Source organism: Alligator mississippiensis, chromosome 1 (assembly GCF_030867095.1).
Source record: "Alligator mississippiensis isolate rAllMis1 chromosome 1, rAllMis1, whole genome shotgun sequence".
Lineage (NCBI taxonomy): Eukaryota > Metazoa > Chordata > Crocodylia > Alligatoridae > Alligator > Alligator mississippiensis.
Genome location: NC_081824.1, coordinates 191,871,645 through 191,880,354, shown reverse-complemented (window position 1 = coordinate 191,880,354; position 8,710 = coordinate 191,871,645).

Sequence of the window (8,710 nt, the reverse complement as noted above, 5' to 3'; positions counted from 1 at the left end):
GTCCCCCAAGGCTCTGTCCCTGGACCCATATTGTTCAACATCTTCATTAATGATGTGGACATTGGAGTCACAAGCGGACTGGCCAGGTTCGCCAATGACACCAAACTCTGGGGCAAACCATCCACACCAGAAGACAGGAGAGCGATCCAGGCTGACCTAGACAGGCTCAGCAAATGGGTGGACGAGAACCTGATGGTGTTTAACACTGGAAAATGCAAGGTTCTCCACCTTGGGGGGAAAAACCTGCAGCATCCTTATAGGCTCGGCAGTGCTACACTGGCTAGCACTACGGAAGAAAGAGACTTGGGGATTATCATTGACCACAAGCATCATTGAACATGAGCCTTCAATGCAATGCTGCGGCTAGTAAAGCGAGCAAAACAATGGCTTGCATCCATAAATGCTTCTCAAGCAAATCCCAGGACGTCATTCTCCCCTTGTACTTGGCCTTGGTGAGGCCACAGCTGGAGTACCGTGTCCAGTTTTGAACCCCACAATTCAAAAAGGATGTTGGGAAGCTTGAGAGAGTTCAAAGAGCCACGCACATGACCAGAGGTCAGGAAAACAGATCTTATGACGACAGGCCGAGAGCTATGGGGTTCTTTAGCCTGGAAAAGCGTAGGCTCAGGGGTGATCTGATGGCCACCTATTAGTTTATCAGGGGTGACCACCAGTATCTGGGGGAATGTTTGTTCACCAGAACGCCCCAAAGGATGAAAAGGTCGAATGGTTATAAACTACTGCAAGACCATTTCAGGCTGGACATAAGGAAGAATTTCTTTACCGTCTGAGCCTCCAAGGTCTGGAATATCCTGCCATTGGAGGTGGTTCAAACACCTACATTGAACACCTTCAAGAAAAAAATGGATGTTTATCTTGCTGGGATCCCATGACCCCAGCTGACTTCCTGCCCCTCGGGCAGGGGGCTGGACTCGACGATCTTCCAAGGTCCCTTCCAGCCCTAAAGTCTATGAAATAAAGACCTTATTTTCAGTTGTGCTATCCACCTTTAACAGTCTAGACTTAAGTTTTCCAGGCTGGATGGATATCTGCCTAAGGCTGATTTTTTTTTGTAAGACAATTTCTTCCAAGTTAGGTTAGCTGTTTCTGAGAACAAGACTAGAGGAATATGTTGATTATTCCCTATTACAGGGGTTGTCAATTACGCATACCCCTGGGGGTACTTGGGAAGACCTCAGTGGATATCCAGCAGTGGCATGGAGAAACGGAGGCACTTCCAGTTTCGCCAGCAGCACTTCCAGTTTTGCCGGTGGGGGGGTGAAGGGGCGGGGTGAACACACTCCCCCTCCCCCCCTGCTTGTCCACAGGCCAGGGGGACTCTGCTTCTTGAGTGGCTGCCGGGGGTACACCAACCAAAAAAGGTTAAAAACCCCTGCCCTATTAAAATTCCAAGGACCTTTTCTTTGAACTAATCTAGCACTCCCAAGCTTTCACAGGGGGACAGGACAGCCTTTGTGTCAGGAATGTGCTTTTTGCCATCATGATGAAAATCCACCCAAATGTTTATGTATGCTCAGACTTGGATTTAACACTAAATTTATCTGAAGATTGCATCTGCCAAGCTGGAACTTTCCAGTGATTGTAGTTTTAGGCTGCTTTGGGCAACAGTGTAAGAAGGTGGGTGGTGACCAGGGTATTAGGCCTAGGCTGCCACTTAGGGGGGAGTGCAAAAATAGCGGTTACCACAGCTGTTGGATGGCTGCACTGCTGCTAGTGACAGCCCATGAATTGAAGGGCTCATGGACTATATGATGAACACCAAAGAAAAACACAGGAAGAAATCAATTAACCTGTTTTCAGAGCATACCATGCAGTAAATCACACGCCCAGAAATTGCACAGCAGGAATTATCCATGCATGGTATGCACTTACACCATGGGCCTAAATTAAGGTTTCATGAGCAAACCTAATTCTGGCAGTTCCTGGCCTACACAGAGAGGGATTTGTGTGTAATCTTGTTTCCAACATCAATAGGCCACTTTCATTATCTGCAAGGTTATCGTTATTGAATAATTTAACAATCTTCTATATGAAAAAGTTTAATTTTCCATTTATTGCCTCACCGCTGCTATATAGTTTGCTTGTTTCCTTTGTCTACAGAGAGGACAAAAGTGATGTTTTGCCTAACAAAGAGAAAATGAATTTGTCATTAGAAATCAAAGTCCTGATCCTGCAAACAAAACACCATTGGTGACCAGGGCCTCCCTTCATGGAACCTATACTATATTCCAGGTCCTACAAGTAATATACAGGAATATAATTTAAAAAATGTAAGTAACCTGTTGCAGTCACTAGAACAAGAAGCATGCTTAATTGGCTTTTGCCAATTGATATTTCCTTGTTTTTAGTATTTGACATAGTGGATTCAAATACTGGATTGTACCATCTGTGGCTAATAACCAAATTATTAAAAACCCGAGTTACTGATTTAAGTCCTTTTTATGTACTTCAGGATACATGGAATATAGGATTCTTACACAAAGATTAAGGTCAGTTTTTAAGACATGAAAATGTCTCAATGCACTGATTAAAATCACTAAACCATGTTTGTTTTCTGTCAGTTTTATTTTTAAAAAGACATTTAACTTCACTAAATTAAATTCTTTCTATAATTTGCCTTACTTTTGTCTTTTGTGAAGGAGTTACAATTGACAAAGATAAATGAGCTTGAAGGAAAATATAAAACACTTTGATACTGGGCAAAATTTAGAAAGCCAGTTTAGATGCCTTCAACTCAGTATCTGGCCCTGGGAGGGTTCTGAAGACAGAATTTGACATCTAGGCTTCTTATGTAGTAAATAGGGAGAGATTGATGTCTCCTAAGGCAGAAAAGAAATAATGCACTAGCACTTGTAGCTGATATGGAAAATGTAGAGTCAATGTTACTTAAGATGCTAAGACTGAATTTAATTTTTCCTCAGAGAGAATTGCAAACTGACAGAAAAAGGAATTTTGTTTTCTGTTTGCACTCTGGCAGTATAATTTAATATACAATATTATTATAAACTCGGTCTTATATACTCTTACAGCAAGAATTTGATTTAAGATTAACTTTAAAAAGGTATTTTAATCATAGATCATAGAAACAATGGTAAGGCTATTATAACATTTTATTTTTCTACAATAGCAGGATGTAGGCACTAATTGAGGATTTATTACATTCTGAACAAATATGAATTTTTCAAGTGCTGTGTGTATTGACCTAGCATTTGAAACAAGATTAGGACAGAAATGCACTTTTACTTAGTAGGAATAAGCGAACACCACTTTAAATACAGAAAACGAGAAACAGTGTGGGGCTTGTTTCAAGAGGTGTGGGGAATAGGCTAAAGCAAGGACTCTCAAGCTGGTGCCATGGCACCCAGAGGTGTGAGATCTTTTTAAGTGGGCTGTGGGGTGCCACAAAATATTAGCACTGTTAAAAGTGCACAAACAAAATTATTATTATTATTCACAAAATAAATCCAGACTTTCCAAACAGGAATCCAGAGCGCCAAAGCCATTCTGACTTTTTATGGTCTTTTTGAGTTATTTGCAACAGATAGATTCCTCTATTATTTTTACACAGTCAAAAAATGAGTGAAAGCCAAGAACTGGCATGTTCTAAGGGGTTCTCTGATGTCTAAGGAGGAGTGCCTTGGGTTTATAAAAGCTGAGAACCTCAAGGCTAAAGTATGACTCATTCTATTCTCCTGTTTGAAGGTCAAAAAGGCAATACCTAACATTTTGTTTCTGCGTTATAGTTTCATAGTATCATAGTTTCATAGTAGGTAGGGTCAGAAGGGACCTGAGCAGATCATCAAGTCCGACCCCCTGCCATGGCAGGAAAGAATGCCGGGGTCAAATGACCCTAGCCAGGTGACTGTCTAGCCTCCTTTTGAAGATCCCCAGGGTAGGAGCCAGCGCCACTTCCCTTGGAAGCTGGTTCCAGATCCTGGCCGCCCTGACTGTGAAGTAGTGCCTCCTAATATCTAGCCTGAATCTACTCTTAGTTAACTTATGGTCGTTATTCCTTGTTACTCCTGGTAGTGCTCAGGGGAACAGGGACTCTCCCATTGCCTGCTGGTCCCCCTTGGCCAGTTTACAGACGGCTACCAGATTCCCTCACAGCCTTCTCTTGTGGAGGCTAAACAGGTTCAGGTCCTGTAGCCTCACCACGTAGATCCTGCCTTGCTGCCCCCTGATCATGTGGGTGGCCCTCCTCTGGACCCTCTCGATGCTGGCCACATCCCTCCTGAAGTGTGTTGCCCAGAAATGGACGCAGTACTCCAACTGTGGCCTGACCAGGGTCGCATAGAGGGGGAGGCTCACCTCCTTTGACCTGCTTGTGATGAATCTGTGGATACATGACAAGGTGCGATTAGCCTTCCTGACTGCGTCCCCACACTGTTGGCCCATGTTCATCTTGGAATTGATAATGACTCCAAGATCCTTTTCTGCCTCTGTGCTGATGAGAAGGGCGTTCCCCAGCCTGTAGGTATGCTGCTGGTTCTTCCTCCCCAGGTGCAATACCTTGCACTTGTCAGTGTTGAAACCCATCCTGTTCTCATCCGCCCACCCCTGTAACCTGTCCAGATCTAGTTGCAGCCTGTCCCTCTCCTCTAGTGTGCCCACTTCTCCCCACATCTTAGTGTCAGCCGTGAATTTGAACAAGGTACTTTTCACCCCCTCGTCCAAGTCACTGATGAAGATGTTGAACAGTGCAGGCCTGAGGACCAAGCCCTGGGGGACTCCACTGCTCACATCCCTCCAGGTCGAAAATGACCCGTCCACCACCACTCTCTGGGTGCGGCCCTCCAGCCAATTTGCAACCCATCTGACTGTGTAGGCATTGACACCACAGTCGCCTAATTTTTTAATGAGGATGGGGTGAGAGACAGTGTCGAAGGCCTTCCTAAAGTCCAGAAAGACTATGTCCACCGTGACACCTGCATCCAAGGATTTTGTGACCTGGTCATAGAAGGCCACCAGGTTGGTCTGACAGGACCTGCCTCTAATGAACCCATGTTGGTTGCCTGTAAGCATAATCTCCCCTGCTGGTCCCTCGCAGATGTGCTCATGGATAATTTTCTCGAAGAGCTTCCCCAGGACCAAGATAAGACTAATGGGCCTATAGTTTCCTGGGTCCTCCTTCCTCCCTTTTTTGAAAATGGGGACCATACTGGCCCTTTTCCAGTCCTCTGGCACCTCGCCAGAGCACCATGATTGTTCGTAAAGGCATGCCAGGGGTCCTGCAAAGACCTCTGCTAATTCCCTCAGCACTCAAGGGTGGAGATTGTCAGGACCTGCTGATTTGAATACGTCTAGTCCCACCAGAAGTTCCCTGACTAGGTCCTCAGTGACCCTGGGCCTGGCTGCGCCTCCCCTGGGTCTGTCTGGGATCCTGGTGAAGGGGATAACCCGGTCCCTGCTTAGAAAAATGGAGGCAAAGAAATTGTTAAAGAGATTAGCTTTGTCGTCTGGTGTGACCACCAGATTTCTTAGCGTGTCCTGCAGAGGCCCCACGTTGCCCGGTACCTTCTTTTTACCCGATACGTAGTTAAAAAAGGACTTCTTGTTATCCTTGATCCAGGTTGCTAATCCCAGTTCTGTCTCCACTTTAGCCTTTCTAACAGCCCCCCTACAATCTTGAGCAATGGAAGTATAATCCTCCTTGGTGATGGCCCCTCTCTTCCATTGAGTGTACACCTCCTTTTTAGCTTTGAGACGTTCCTGGATGCTTTTGGTGAGCCATGAGGGCTTTTGAGCACGCTTGCCCCCTTTGATCCATGTTGGGATTGTCACCCTTTGGGCTTGGAGGATCATTATACTTCAGTAAGAAGTATATTTGGTATAATCTTGCAACCCTTACTTGTATAAACATCTGGACTTCAACATCTGTATTCTTTGGTTACTTTGCAGTTGAACTTTTGAGCAAAATCTTGGATTAGGATAGGCAGCATGAATTCAGTTTGCAGTAATGTGAAATGTATACTGTAATATACTATGAGAGTCTAAGGGCCCTGTTTAACAGGGACCCTTACTCCTGCTACAGGTGGGAAGCAGGAGCAGTGTTGCAAGAGGCAGGCTAGGGGAATGCAATAGAAAGTTGAGTGGCAGGCCTCTGAGCAGTTCATGAAGGGAATGAGAGCCCGTGTGGTGGATTTGGGATTGGCAGCACTTGGGCCCTGTTTTTGCAAAGGGCTAGGGCAGAGAACCAGAGGCAGAGGAGTCAAGGGCTGCATAAGCCCTAGCACAGGGGTAGGAATAGGGTCTCCACCTTTTCAAAAGAGGAAGGTGGGACACGCCACACCCCCGCCAGCTGCCGGCATGGCTGGACCAGACTCAAGCGGAGTGGAGATGGGGGCAGATGTGGTCTGCCTGCTGCAGCCTTGGGGCTCCCCGCCCTGCTGACTTTCCCCTGGGAGCCCCACACTGGTTGTGCACCTCTTGCCTGCCCAGCAGCAGCAGGGGGCACAACTCTGCAGGGCAGGGAGCCCCAAGCCCACAGCAGGCAGCCCACATCTGCCCCTGCCCCACACACAAATCTGCCGGGGGGGGACATGTCCACCATCCACTGGAAGAGCCACCTGTGGCCCTGTCCCGCTCCTTGTCCTGGCCCCATGCACCGCCCTGGCTGGGCAGTACCGCCAGCCCCTGGCCCCCCTCCCTCCCTCACCATGGGGGCCTTGATCTGCTCTCCATGCTTCCCAGCTGTATTTCCTGGCCATGTGCATGTGTGCAGGCATGCACATGCATGCAGCACCCCTTGCATCCTGCTCCTGGCAGCCCTTTGTAGGCTGAAATGCTGTGAATCTGGGAAAAATGCTGTCTTGGAGTCATGCAGCTCAGGACTGGCTGCTATATAGATATAGTGGTGTTTCATTTTAATCACGGAAAAATGTGGTTTTGGGGTTACTTTTTTTAAAACCAAAAATTGTTTTTTTTTTTTAAATCAGAGAAAACCAGGATCCCTGCTCATCAGCCTCTGTTAGGTCTTTGTTTGCCCCTATATACGGACACTTGCTGGCAGTTGCTACTGGCTACTATCGCAGCATATTTTCCCCCTATTTTTAATGCTGCATTTCCACCCCTTTTTTTGAGAGCCTAGCTATATGGATCTGAATGGATAATTCAGTCTCCTTGTACATCACTCCTTTATCTCGTTGCTGAGAATGCCATGAAAAGATGGGGGTAAACTTTCAAACATGGCTTCTGATGTTTCTTTCTTATTAAAAATACCTTTGCATAGCTTTAGGTACATTATCCTAAAACTATTTGGGGTTATTCATTTATTTCCTTGGAACTGGACTAGTAATCATCTTTGCATGGAGGATTGAAACCACTTTCTTTTGAATGGCCTAAAAGATCTCAGAAAGTAATGACCTGGTTTTATGAATGTTGATCTGAATAGGAATGGGTGATGTAAGAGGTGAAAGCTTTGGATCTAATTTCTTTCATATTAAAGAAAGCTTGCTTTTAATTTCAGTAATAAGATAGTGTAAATTAAGGTAATCCGTCCTATGATTTGCTGTCCTCCTCCTTGCTATGAGTAGAAGGCTGGTCTGCTGGCACACTTCATACAGGAGAGGAAGCATAAATAGATTGCAGGACAGCTAATTGTCACTGTATATTCCATGGTCATGCATCTCAATTAAGCAAATAAGAATTTTGAGCCAGCACAGAATGCAAGCCAGTAAAAGAATCTGAACTTTTTAAACTGGTTACTGCATCCTTTGGGATACCTTTTGTATAAGCACAAACCTTTGATCACCTAAATATCACAACATTTAAGGGGATTTGATATTGACAAGATAGAGAAAACTGTTTTGTGTTGCCTTTTTTGGTGAAAAATGGTCTTTGTGGTGTCTGAGTAGAAAAGGTGACCAAACGCTCAGCCAGACCAATGCAGAACACGAGAGCAGGTCATGTTCAGCGTGTGAAGAGCTCATGATCATGATGCTGACCAGCTCGTGATCAGACAGCCTTAACGAACCAGGAGCTGCAGAAGCGTGGCTGCCTGGCCAGCAGACACACTCTCTTAACTGTAAATCAGCAGCCTCCTCTGATTGGCTGAAGAGTTTATAAAAGGGACAGCGCGCTAAAGCACAGGGTCCTGGGTTCCACACAGGCCCTCAGATAGGACTGATCACCCTGTCCAGGAATCAGTGTCCCCATGGCCGAATAGTCATACGAATAGTCATATGAATAGTCACACTCTGGCTATTATTTCACTGAATAGTGAGCTGCCCATCCGCATGTACATCGGAAAAAGCAATTGCTATCTCCTACCTGTCATCTTTAACTACTGCTTCACCACTGTCGTTTTGTTGTGTAACCACTGTTGAAATCTTACTGTAAGTAAACGTTAAGTTCAATTTTACTATCTTCCAACTGAGTCAGTGTCCCTTTCATCCCTGGCCTGTCCGTAAGGCTGGTTGGTCATCCACCCACCCCCCGGTTCAACTGGTAAACCGCCTGGTGAGTGCTGCGGTTACTAACATGTGGGTGTGTGTTCTCTGTCTCTTCTCCACCCGCCTTAGTGCCTTTTTTCTAGGCCACACACAGCTTTTTTCAGTATAAAGATTAAATCCATGTTCCAAGTCCTGCAAGATGCTCTTGCTTGGATCGTTTTTATTTGAGTAACCTTTACGTGAGTAGCCCACTTGTGACACTTATGTTAATAAGCCTTCAGCAGATCATGTCCTTT